The 12,979-nt window shown below is 46.4% G+C and overlaps 1 non-coding gene across 1 annotated transcript; it reads right to left on the bottom strand.

The window, feature by feature from the left end:
• Nucleotides 1-659: 659 nt before the first annotated feature.
• trnam-cau (transfer RNA methionine (anticodon CAU)) lies at nt 660-731 on the bottom strand. Its single transcript has one exon. It is a non-coding gene; the product is annotated as a tRNA-Met (tRNA).
• Nucleotides 732-12,979: the final 12,248 nt, after the last annotated feature.

The following is a 12,979-nucleotide window of genomic DNA, read 5'->3' on the forward strand; positions in this document are numbered from 1 at the left end:
TTTCACCTTAAGTAAGGTCGGTAAGGGCAGAATGAGCAGGAAGCTGAACACATTAAATTCCGAACAGCTAATAACAGGATAAAGGAAAGAATCAGAGGCTCTCAAAGGTGTTTACTGTATAAAAGGTATCTGATGCAAGGCCCAAGGAAGGAAACTTCACTATCCCAGTTTTAACCCAGTAATTAAGCAGGAACGCTGATATCTACCCAAATATTGATTAACTGCCTTTGACATGATGCTGTCTTCATTATGATGATTCTCTCTTCCTCGATGGTACATGTCACAGTGAATGAAGCTGTTGTCCAAATTAGAATGGTGAATTACTGCTGCTTGTCATATAGGTCGGACAGACTGCATGTAATAAATATCAATTTCACTATATTTTCCCATCTCAGGAATTTCCTATTCAGGTAATGATGAGGTGATAGTGAACGAGAGAAGAACATTCAGACTGTGCCAGCTCTTTGCGAGAAATGGGCTGGTCTCTGCTGGTGAGTGTTTGTAGCAATTGCAGCTAGTATCCTTTTGTGAATAAAAGCAATTTGAGATATTTGTTGCAGACAGAAGTGTTTACAGGAAGCGAGATGCCAATGCTAATACCTACAAATGAGATAAGTTTGTGGGTATCAGCAAAATGTTTATTTTAGTGGGTATATAAATAGCAGAGGATGGTTTCGATCCATCGACCTCTGAGTTATGGGCCCAGCACGCTTCCGCTGCGCCACTCTGCTGCATATTATCACTAGTTAATGAATGCTAGTTTTGTGTATTAGGGAGCTAAATGGTCACTTGTTTAGTGCTTTTGAGAGAGAGAGAAGATGTGTTGGGTGGATCATCTTGGCTGCACAATTCCACTGCGTAACACCAGAGACACACAGAAAAACACACACAGAAAGGCAGCAAGAGACTGTCAGGATACAGAAGGTGACAGAGAAAGACGCCGAGAAAATTAGCAAGACACTGAGGTGGAGAAACTAATCATTTCTGTAAACTGTTCCCAGCTGCACAGAGATGTCCCCTGTTTGTAATAATGACTCCTGTTGTGTTACTCTGCATCGTGTAATTTAATTGTGCACCCTGTTGTGTAACTGTGCACCCTGTTGTGTAACTGTGCACCTGGTTGTGCAACTGTGCTCTCTGTTGTGTAATTGTGCTCCCTATTGTGTAACTGTGCTCCCTGTTGTGTTACTCCGCCCTCTATTGTGTAACTGCGTCTTATGTTGTTTCACTGCGCTCTCTGTTGTGTAATTGTGTTATTTGTCGTATAACTATGCTCTCTGCTGTGTTACTGTGCTTTCTGTTGTGTAGCTGTGTCATCTGTTTAATTGTGCCCTCTGTCGTCGAACTGTGCCCTTTGTTGTTTAACTGTGCTCTCTGTTGTGGAGCTTTGCCCTCTGGTGTGTAACTGTATTCACGATTATGTAATTATATATCTGTTGTATAACTGTGCCCTTTGTTGTCTAACTCGGCTCCCTGTTGTGTAACAATGCTCTCCGTTGTGTGACTGTGCCCTCTGTTGTGTAACTGTGCTCTCTATCGTGTAACTGTGCTTTCTGCTGTTGGGAGATCTTCACCGTTGTGTAACGCGCTTCCCTGTCACGCAAACGTGTTCCCAGCTGCATTAAAATCTTCTCTGTTGTTTCAAAGTGCTCCCTGTTCTGCAAAGATGTTCTCTGTTGCTCAGTGTGACTGCTTTCTATCGGGTTATTATTTTCTTTCAGGGGCCTTAATTTTCCCTGTCATGTTAATGTGTTCCATGTTGTGTTCAGATGTTCCCTCTTCTTGAGTGAAAATCTGGTTAATTCCCAACTGGACTACAGTCGTCAATTCACAGCTGTATCTGTTACCTTCTAGTGATGAATGTGATTGTGTGATACATTCTGAGAACTCTGTTATTGGACTTGAGCGAGATTTGTTCTGTATGTGTCCATCACAGATAGTGTTTGTGAGTGTAGGATTAATTCTGCAACTCAGTCTCTGGAACAATTTTTGAGAGCAGGTTTCCTTCTTTATGGGTCAATGCCTGGTACTATATGTGAGGGTGAGGTTAATTCTGTATCAGGCAGTGGTATTGACTGTGAATGTGGGAATCATTCTGTGTCTATTAGACACCATTACTGCCAGGGGAAGTGGGGTTAATTCTGTATCGGAATGTCTCCGTTATTCTTTCTATTATTCAGACCTTCGGGTTAGAGGATGATTTGCATCCACTCTCTCTCTCTCTCTCTGAACAGAGTCAGTGTCTGATTGCACGACAGTGCTGCAGCACCCAGCTACTGCAAGGGCTTGGATCATTTTACAACAATTTCCTGCCCTCCAGAAACAATCCACTGCTCCATGAATGGGACTGAGTGACAGAGCAGGGAGTTCTGTACAGTTCAAATTACGACTTCCCACACTCGGGATCCACTTATGTTTTTATTTGTTTACGGGCTGTAGGAGTCGCTGACAAGGCCAGAATATGTTGCCTCGCTCTAATTACCCTTCAGATCAGGCCCTGCTTGAGTTGCTGCTTTTAATTTTCTGTTTTTTCTTATTGACTATTAATTGAAACAAATGCGTTGGTCTATTTTGTATTTGCTACCTCCTCTCTCTTTGAATTATTATAAATACTTTTTTGTTCCTACAGGCAAAAGTTTGATAGCAGCAGAATCGAAATAGTGATTCGGTGACAAAAGGAGAAGTGCAGCCAGCTCCTTCTCACACAGTAAGTACAGTATCACTCACAGAGAGCAGAGACACCAGTTCCACAAGCACCAACAGCACAGTAAGATAAGAGCAAAATAGTGCAGATGCTGGAAATCTGAAAGAAAAATAGAAAATGCTGGAAAAACTCAGCAGGTCTAACCGCATCTATGGAGAGAAAGACAGGGTTAACGTTTAAGAGTCATACAGACATGAAACGTAAACTCTGTCTTTCTCTCCACAGATGTTGTTATTCCTCCTGAGGTTTTCCAGCATTTTCTGTTTTTGTTTGCACTAAGTTAGTCCGGCAGTGAGCCCAAGTCTCAGGAATGTATATTCGTTCAAACAGAGCAGGAGAGTGCATGAACCAGATGGGTTTTTTATCAACGTGACTTTCAAGGTTTTTTTGAATTATATGTCACCAGCAGCTGTGGTGGGATTTGATCCCTCACCTCCATAACATTATCCTGAGGGGGCCCTGATGTTTCTTGACACGGTAGGTGTGGAGAGGATGGTTCCTCTTGGAGGAGAATCTAGAACTCGTCGTCACTGTTTAAAAATAAGGGGTCGTCCATTTAAGACAGAGATGAGGAGATTTTTTTTTTCTCGCTGAGGGTCTTGAGTCTTTGGAACTCTCTTCCTCAAAAGAGGGTGGAAGCGGAGTCTCTGAATACTTTTAAAGAAGGGGTAGACTCTTGAATGCAAGTGGGTGAGAGGTTATCGAGGGTCGACAGGAATGTGGAGTTGAGGTTACAATCAAATCAACCATGACTTTACTGAATGGTGGAGCAAACTCGAGGGGCCGAGTGGCCTATTCCTGCTCTTCATTCCTTCTGTTCTTATGTTCATTAACCTGGAATTCTAGATTCCCGCTACGCCCCCATCTCCACTAATAATACTGCTACCGAAACCAAACTGCCGCAGTTTAAAAAGTGCCCGTCCTATTTCTCATCTGGTGCCTGCAATAGCTACTCTTTGTCTAACTCCCCACGTCCTGACTGTCCGGCTCTGTTCCCACTCCTCACTGTCCAATATCAACAAACCTGGGGAGTGGGAATTCAACCAGGAATATTCACAGTTGCTTTGTGGGGAGAAAGCAGCAATGATTTTCAATAACAGCTTCTTGCCATTTTGTCTCCCTCCTCCCAGGAGGCTGCTGTTTGTTCCATTCCCCCAGGACTGGGGTCTCTCCATTGGCAGCTCTTCCTGTCCCAGGTGGAGCTGGGGGAGAGCAGCGCCCGTGCGCTCTTCCGCTCCTACCCATTGAGCTCTGGTGGGTCGGAATGACGCAGAATTCTACAACATTCCGTGAAACAATTTTATTTTGAAACGTTCTCCGATTCACTTATATCCGCGATCAGCAAAAGATGTGGAGCTCCTGAGAAAGGGAACGATGGAAATTAGGACTCGCCCCCTTAAGAATTTCAGCTTGGGATCTTTCTGTGCAGTCTTTTTGCTGTTCAGGGGCCCGTCATCACAAAGCAATCCTGCAGAATCACTGGAGGAAGCCGGTAGTCGGGGTGTTTGCTGGGACCGTGCAAGAGCTAATATCTGTCAGGAACTCTAACAGATTCATTCAATCCGAGTGAAACTATCACTCACTGAGAGTGATACCCAACGGCCAAGAGCTGCAGGGAGTAGAACGGAGAACCGAGGGTTAAACATGGGCTACTGTTTCTCACTCGCTGACACTGTCATAGAGACAGACGGACATAGAGTCATGGAGACATTGCTGCTCAGAAGGAGGCCATACGGCCCATCCAGTCTGACTGTCTGTAGAATAATCCAGTCAGTCCCATTCTCCTGCTCCATTCCTGCAACTTTATTTCCCACAAGCGCTCACCCAATTTCAATTTGAAAGCATTGACCATCTCCGTTTCCACAATGCCCAGAGGGATCAAGATCCAGGTCATTACCCAGAGTGTAACAAATTTCTTGCACACATCCCCCCTGTACATCTTGTCTTATATTTTAAATCCGTGCTGCCTCATCCTTCTGCTCTCAGCTAATGGGAACAGCTTTCCTTTGTCTACCTGATCTAAACCTGTTATAATCCTGTACACCTCTCTCAGACCTTCCCTCAATCTCGGTTGCTTCAAGGAGAGCAACTCCGGATTCCGCAAACAAACCTTGCAGCTATCATCCCTCACGTCTGGAACTAATCTGGTAAATCTCCTTTGCACCCTCTCAAACACTCTCACATTCTTCCAAAAACGTGGTGACCAGAAATGGAGGCAATATTCTAGTTGCAGCCTAACCAGAGCTTTATAAATGTTAAACATAACGTTCCTGTTTCTATGCTCAGTACCTCTGTTGATGAAACCAAAGATCCCATCTGCTTTCCTAACTACTCCCTCAAAATCTCCTGTCACCTTCAAAGATATAAAGACTCTTGGTCCCTCTTTCCTTGCACAATTTTTAGAACTGGACCATTATCTTCATACTGCCTCATTTCTGTTAAAATACAGCATTAATCCTGCGTGTGGGATTAATAATGTGTCTCTGTTACAATATCATTAAGATCTGAGACTGCAGCTTCTGCCTCTACATGAGAATCTTTCTGGATAACACCAGAATTTACAAGGATTTCTGCAACTGATGCATTTTCTGTGTCTCACCACCCTCACTCACTCTGTCTCTGTCTATCCCTCCACCCCCTCTCTCTTGAACTCCACATGAAGGCGCGATACTGTTGTTTTGTAGCTGAGTAGGCACAGTCTATCTTCAAATCACAGAATCACAGAATCACAATGCAGAAGAAGCCCTTCGGCCCATCGAGTCCGCACCGACACGTGAGAAACACCTGACCAACACCTGACCTACCTACCTAATCCCATTTACCAGCACTTGGCCCATAGCCTTGTATGTTATGACGTGCCAAGTGCTCATCCAGGTACTTTTTAACGGATGTAATGCAACCCGCCTCCACCACCCTCCCAGGCAGTGCATTGCAGACAATCACCACCCTCTGGATAAAAAAGTTTTTCCTCACATCCCCCCTAAACCTCCTTCTCCTCACCTTGTACTTATGCCCCCTTGTGACTGACCCTTCCTCAATGGGGAAAAGCTCCTCCCTGTCTATGCCCCTCATAATCTTGTACACCTCGATCAGGTCGCCCCACAGTCTTCTCTGCTCCAACGAAAACAACCCAAGTCTATCCTACCTCTCTTCGTAACTTAAAAGTTTCATCCCAGGCAACATCATGGTGAATCTCCTCTGTAGCCCCTCCAGTGTAATCACATCCTTCCTATAATGTGGCGACCAGAACTGCACAGTGGCCTCACCAAGGTTCTATGCAACTCCAACATGACCTCCCGACTTTTGTAATCTATGCCTCGATTGATAAAGGCAAGTGTCCCATATGCCTTTTTTACCAACCCACTAACATGCCCCTCCACCTTCAGAGATCTATGCACACACACGCCAAGGTCCCTTTGTTCCTCAGAACTTCCTAGTGCCATGCTACTCATTAAATACTTCGTTGTCAAATTACTCCATCCAAAGTGTATCACCTCACACTTTTCAGGTTTAAATTCCATCTGCAACTTATCTGCCCATTTCACCATCCCATCTATATCTTCCTGTAGCCCAAGATACTCAACCTCACTGTTAACCACCCGGCCAATCTTTGTGTCATCTGCAAACTTAGTAATTCTACCCCCCCACATAGTCATCTATGTCGTTTATATAAATGACAAACAATAGGGGACAGAGCACAGATCATTGTGGTATGCCACTGGACACTGGCTTCCAGTCACTAAAGCATCCTTCTGTCATCACCCTCTGCCTCCTACAGCTAATCCAATTTTGAATCCACCTTATCAAATTTACCCTGTATCCCATGTGCCTTTGCCTTCTTTATAAGTCTCCCTTGTCAAAGGCTTTGCTGAAATCCATATAAACTACATCAACTACACTACCCTGATCTACACACCTGGTCACCTCCTCAAAAAATTCAATCAAATTTGTTAGGCATGACCTGCCTCTGACAAAGCCATGCTGACTATCCCTGATCAAAACTTGCCTCTGCATGTGGAGATGGATACTCTCCTTCAGAAATTTATCCAATAGTTTCCCTACCACTGACGTGATACTCACTGGCCTGTAGTTCCCTGGTTTATCTCTACAACCCTTCTTAAATAGCAGAACCACATCAGCTATTCTCCAGTCCTCTGGAATCTTCCCCGTGGCCAGAGAGGAATTAAAATTTGGGTCCAAGCCCCTGCGATCCCCTCCCTTGCCTCCCTCAGCAGGCTGGGACACAAATCATCCGAACCTGGAGATTTCTCCACTTTTAAACCTGCCAACACCACCAATACCTTGCCAATCGCTATACCAATTTGCTTAAGTACCTCGCAGTCTTTCGCCCCGAGTTCGATACATTCATCCTCATACTCTTGGGTGAAGACCGATGTGAAGTATTCATTCAAAATTCTAGCGATGTCCTCTGGCTCCACCCATGAAATGCCCACTTGATCCCATATACTATGACCCTGGTTATCCTCTTCCCATTGATATACTTATTGAATATCTTGGGATTTTCCCTTCTTTTACCAGCCAGAGCTCTCTCATATCCCCTCTTTGCTCTCCTAATTGCTTTCTTAAGCTCCACACTGCACTATCTGTACTCCACTAATGCCTCTGCTGTTTTGCATCCCTTGTACCTGCTAAAAGCCTCTATTTTCTATCTCATCTTAACCTGAATATCTCTGGTCACCCATGGTTCTCTGGGCTTGTTACTACTTCCTATCACCCTAGAGGGAACATGTTGAACCTGTACCATCCCCGTTTCCTTTATGAACACCCCCCACTGTTCCTCTGTAGATTTTCCCACAAATGACTGTTCCCAGTCTATCTTGGCCAGATCTTGCCTTATTTTACTAAAATCCACTCTCCCCCAATGCAAAACATTTTTTTGCAACTTTTCGATTTCTTTGTCCATAACAAACTTAAACTGTACCATGTTGTGGTCGCTATCACTAAAATGCTCGCCCACCACCACCTCAGCCACCTGTCCAGCTTCATTCACCAGAATTAGGTCCAGCAATGCACCGTCCCTTATTGGACCCTCTACATATTGACCAAAAACGTTCTCCTGTACACATTTCAAGAAATGCACTCCATCCAAGTCCTTAGCACACTTTCTATCCCAATTAATGATGGGAAAGTTGAAATCACCTAATATAATCGTCCTATTGTCATTGTTTTTACCCACCTCCAAAAATTGTGCACATATTTGCTCCTCAATTTCCCGCTGACAATCTGGGGGTCTATAATACCACCTAATAATGTGGCTGCCCCTTTTTAATTCCTAAAATCTACCCACAAAGCTTCATTCGATGCCCCCTCCAATGATCAAAAGTAAATTTGCCTGTGAACAAGTTAATAATTTAAACCAGTCACGGGTTAACTCAGGCACAGCTGTGATTGGCTGCAGCCTCCTGGATCTGGGGAACAGACACTGTGAGCAACTCCGGTCTCAGAGGGTTTAACAGTTACTGAGCTGGGAAACTACAACTAATTCCCGAGAATCCACAGCTCAGGCCGAGAGGAGAGGAACGCCTGTCCTGGGAGCTGTAAATCTGAGACACAGTTTGTCCTGTCAATGTGTAGATGTGATCAAAATTAAAAATACCTGGAAAAACTCAGCAGGTCTGGTAGCATATGCAGAGACGAACACAGTTAACATTTCGAGTCCGTATGACTCTTCAACAGAACTAAGTAAAAACAGAAAAGAGGTGAAATATAAGCTGGTTTAAGGGAGGGGGGGTGTGGTACAGGTAGAGCTGGATAGAGGGCCACTGAGAAGTGGAGATAGCCAAAAAATGTCATAGACAAATGGACAAAGAGGTGTTGAAGGTGGTGATATTATCTAAGGAATGTGCTATTTAAGGGTAGAAAGCAGGACAAGCAAGGTACAGATAGCCCACGTGTGGATGGGGTGAAGGGAAGGGATCAAAATAGGCTAAAAGGTAGAGATAAAACAATGGACGGAAATACATTTAAAAATAATGGAGATAGTTGGGAAACGAAAAATCTATATAAATTATTGGGGATAAAAGGGGGGGATCGGAATGGGGTTGGGGATGGAGGAGAGAGTTCATGATCTAAAATTGATGAAGTCAATATTCAGTCCAGAAGGCTGTAAAGTGCCTAGTGGGAAGATGAGGTGCTATTCCTCCAGTTTGCATTGAGCTTCACTGAAACAATGCAGCAGGCCAAGGACGGACATGTGGGCATAAGATCAGGGTGGAGTGTTGAAATGGCAAGCGACAGGGAGGTCTGGCTCATGCTTGCAGACAGACCAAAGGCGTTCTGCAAAGTGGTCACCCAGTCTGCGTTTGGTCTCTCCAATGTAGAGGAAACTGCATTGGGAGCAACGAATGCAGTGGACTAAATTGAGAGAAGTGCAAGTGAAATGCTGCTTCACTTGCAAGGAATATTTGGGCCCTTGGATGGTGAGGAGAGGGGCAGTTAAGGCGCACGTGTTGCACCTTCTGCCGTTGCATGGGAAGGCGCCGTGGGAGGGGGTTGAGGTGTAGGGGGTGATGGAGGAGTGGACCAGGGTGTCCCGGAGGGAACGATCGCTGTGCAATGCCGCCGGGGGGGTGAAGGGAAGATGTGTTTGGTGGTGGCATCATGCTAGAGTTGGCGGAAATGGCAGAGGATGATCCTTTGAATGTGGGGGCTGGTGTGGTAATACGTGAGGACAAGTGGGACCCTATCATGGTTGTGGGAGAGAGAGGAAGGTGTGAGAGTGGATGCGCGGGAGATGGGCCAGACGCAGTTGAGGGCCCTGTCAACCACCGTGGGTGGAAAACCTTGGTTAAGGAAGAAGGAAGTCATGTCAGAGGAACTGTTTTTGAAAGTGGCATCATCAGAACAGATGTGATGGAGGTGAAGGAACTTAGAGAATGGGATGGAGTTCTTACAGGAAGCGGGGTGTGAGGAGCTGTAGTCAAGGTAGCTGTGGGAGTCGGTAGGCTTGTGATGAATATTGGTGGACAATCTATCTCCAGAAATTGAGGCAGAGAGGTGAAGGAAGGGAAGCGAGGTGCCAGAGATGGACCATGTGAAGATGATGGAGGGGTGGAAATTGGAAGCAAAATTAATAAATTTTTCCAGGTCCAGATGAGAGCATGAAGCAGCACCGAAGTAATCATCGATGTAGCGGAGAAAGAGTTGTGGGAGGGGGCCGGAGTAGGACTGGAACAAGGAATGTTCCACATACCCCATAAAGAGACAGACATAGCTGGGGCCCATGCGGGTACCCATAGCCACACCTTTTATTTGGAGGAAGTGAGAGGAGTTTAAGGAGAAATTGTTCAGTGTGAGAACAAGTTCAGCCAGACGGGGGAGAGTAGTGGTGGATGGGGATTGTTCGGGCCTCTGTTCGAGGAAGAAGCAGAGAGCCATCAGACCATCCTGGTGGGGGATGGAGCTGTAGAGGGATTGGGCGCCCATGGTGAAGAGGAGGCGGTTGGGTTCAGGGAACTGGAAATTGTTGATATGATGTAGCGTGTCAGAGGAACCACGGATGTAGGTGGGAAGGGACTGGACAAGGGGAGAGAGAATGGAGTCAAGATAGCAAGAAATGTGTTCCGTGGGGCAGGAACAGGCTGACAGTGACACTGTAGCTGCGAGAGTGTGTTAAAGGGGCGGGCGGGTTAGACTAATGTCACTGTGTTTGTGTGTTCGGCCTCAGCGCCAGGTTTCCGAGTCATTCTTATGCAAAATCACAAGATTTCCCTGTCATAAGATCGCGCTGCTCCCCTGCTCAGCCCTGAAGAGAGAATTTAAGGGAAATATTTCGATAATTTCAAGATTTCAGTGGAAACACAGAGAAGAAGTCAGCGCTCGGCTGAGAGGGCGCGATCAAAGCAGCAAAGAAACGGGTTTAAATCGAAATTTCTGCCTTTAATTCGGATGGAACTTTCTCGACAACAAAGATTCGGATTTTGTTACCAGAAGGAAGCGAGTGTGGGAATCTGAAATGTCCAATTTGAAGTGGAATTGGGGAGTTTATGAGGAGAGAGAAACACAGAGAGGCTGGAGGAGCCGGGAGCTGACAGCAGGTTGTCTCTGCCCCGTCCGCTCTCTGTGTTTAAGTTGCTCTGAGCCGCCACCACTGGTTTCATTTCTGATCCAGTTCTGACTGTCAGAGAAATTTTCCACACAGTCTCGGATATGACTGATACTGCAGCCGCCGAAACGGCTTCTCCAGCCGCTGCCGCTCAAGTCAAATCTCCCAAGAAGAAGAAGGCGGCTTCCCGATCGAAGACAGCCGGTCCCAAGTTAGGCGAACAGATCCTCAAGATTGTGGCGGGTTGCAGCGATCGCAAGGGGATGTCCCTGGCCGCGATAAAGAAAGCTTTGTCTGGCAGCGGTGTCGATGTGGGGAAGCTCGGCTCCCAGATCAGGCTAAGTATCAGGAGGAAGGTGGAGAGCGGCTCCCTGGTGCAGGTAAAGGGACAGGGCGCCTCCGGCTCCTTCAAAATCCCTAAGAAGGAATCCCAGGGGAAAGTGGGAAAGAAGGAGAAGAAGCCAACAGCCAAGAAATCTTTAGTCAAGAAACCAGCGGCCAAGAAGGTGAAAACAAAGAAACCAGCAGCTAAGAAATCTCCAGCCAGGAAAGTAGCAGCCAAGAAATCCCCAGCGAAGAAAGCAACAGTCAAGAAAACAAGCAGCAAGAAGGCGGCAACTCCAAAAAAGGCGGTGAAGAAAGCAGCGCTGAAGAAAAAATCTCCCGTCAAGAAGGTCACGGGCGGAAAGGTTTTTAAAAAAGTGGATAAATCGAAGGCCAAGCCCAAAGTGAAAGCAGCAAAGGCTAAGAAAGCAGCGCCAGGAAAGAAATGAAACCAGCCGAGCAAATTGTAAACCTCTGAACACAAAGGCTCTTCTCAGAGCCGCCCACGTCTCTCAGGAAAGAGCTGATCCCCGAATCAAATGTCCCTGTCCCGGCGCTGGGAGCAGGTTTCACACTGAAATGATTTATATTAAATTGAAAATTCCCGGTATCTCACTGACATGCTCTATACCCAGCCCCTCCCTCACTCTGCAACAAAACAGAGCGGTGTCCGTGCCCCATTGTAACTGGGGATTTGTTCAGCTGCTCTGTCAGTTTCTGCTCGTTTCCTTTTCACAGATTCAGGGTGAGAGTGTGTAAGACAGTTACCCGGGCGCAGAAACCCCGCGTTACAACTCAAAGCCCAATACATGAGTTTGTCTAATTCAGCTGGAGTGAGGTGTCGGTAAACTGCTCAACCCGTCTGGAGGGGAGGTGTGTGGGGATAGAACAGAAGCTGGGAGTGAAGTGGAAACAGAAGGATTTGACAGGGTATAGTGTATGTACATGGGCGGGAGTAGTACTGAATTTTCTTTGTAAAGCTCTGTATTTAAAAGCTGCGGGTTTCGAGAACCGTTGAACATGAAGCTCCAATCTATAAGTTTTGTGCCGAGCGCTGTGTTAACTTCCATTGTCGATAATTTAAAAAAAATATCGTTTCGAGCGGGCAGGGGGCGGAGCTGGATTATCAAAGACGTTTCTCTGTTCTGTCTGTCACTCAGTCTCCTCCCCGTCCCGCCTCTCACTCTCTGCCCGTTTCTCAGTTAGGTCGGGGCGGGCTGTATAAAAGAGGAACGTGCAGGAGCTCGTCTCTCATATTCTGCAGCGATCTGAGTGAAGAATCATCATGTCTGGCAGAGGGAAAGGAGGCAAAGGACTGGGGAAAGGCGGAGCAAAGCGGCACCGCAAAGTGCTTCGTGATAATATCCAGGGTATCACCAAACCAGCAATCCGCCGCCTGGCTCGCCGTGGCGGTGTTAAGCGGATCTCGGGTTTGATCTATGAGGAGACTCGCGGGGTGCTGAAGGTTTTCCTGGAGAATGTGATCAGGGATGCGGTCACCTACACTGAACACGCCAAGCGCAAGACGGTCACTGCCATGGATGTGGTGTACGCTCTGAAACGCCAGGGCCGCACTCTCTATGGATTCGGCGGCTGAACAACTCGACCCTTTCTACCGAACACACAACAAAGGCTCTTTTAAGAGCCACCCACCACCTCACAGAGAGCAGAGACCTGGGAACGGGAGCTGGCTGTGATCGGGAATGTTAGTGCCTGGTTTGTTCTGACGGGGAATGTACTGAGAATCTCAGGTTGCTCGTTGTTTATTTACCCGGATGGCACATTCTGCACTGACACTGAAAAGTCTCATCACTGCTTCATATTGTCGAAAGGTTTTGTTCTGGATGAATAATGAGTCGGATAGTAATGACAGGATCCGGCGGTTC

The sequence above is a fragment of the Cetorhinus maximus genome, chromosome 31 (genome assembly GCF_964194155.1).
Source record: "Cetorhinus maximus chromosome 31, sCetMax3.hap1.1, whole genome shotgun sequence".
In the NCBI taxonomy this organism is placed as follows: Eukaryota; Metazoa; Chordata; class Chondrichthyes; order Lamniformes; family Cetorhinidae; genus Cetorhinus; species Cetorhinus maximus.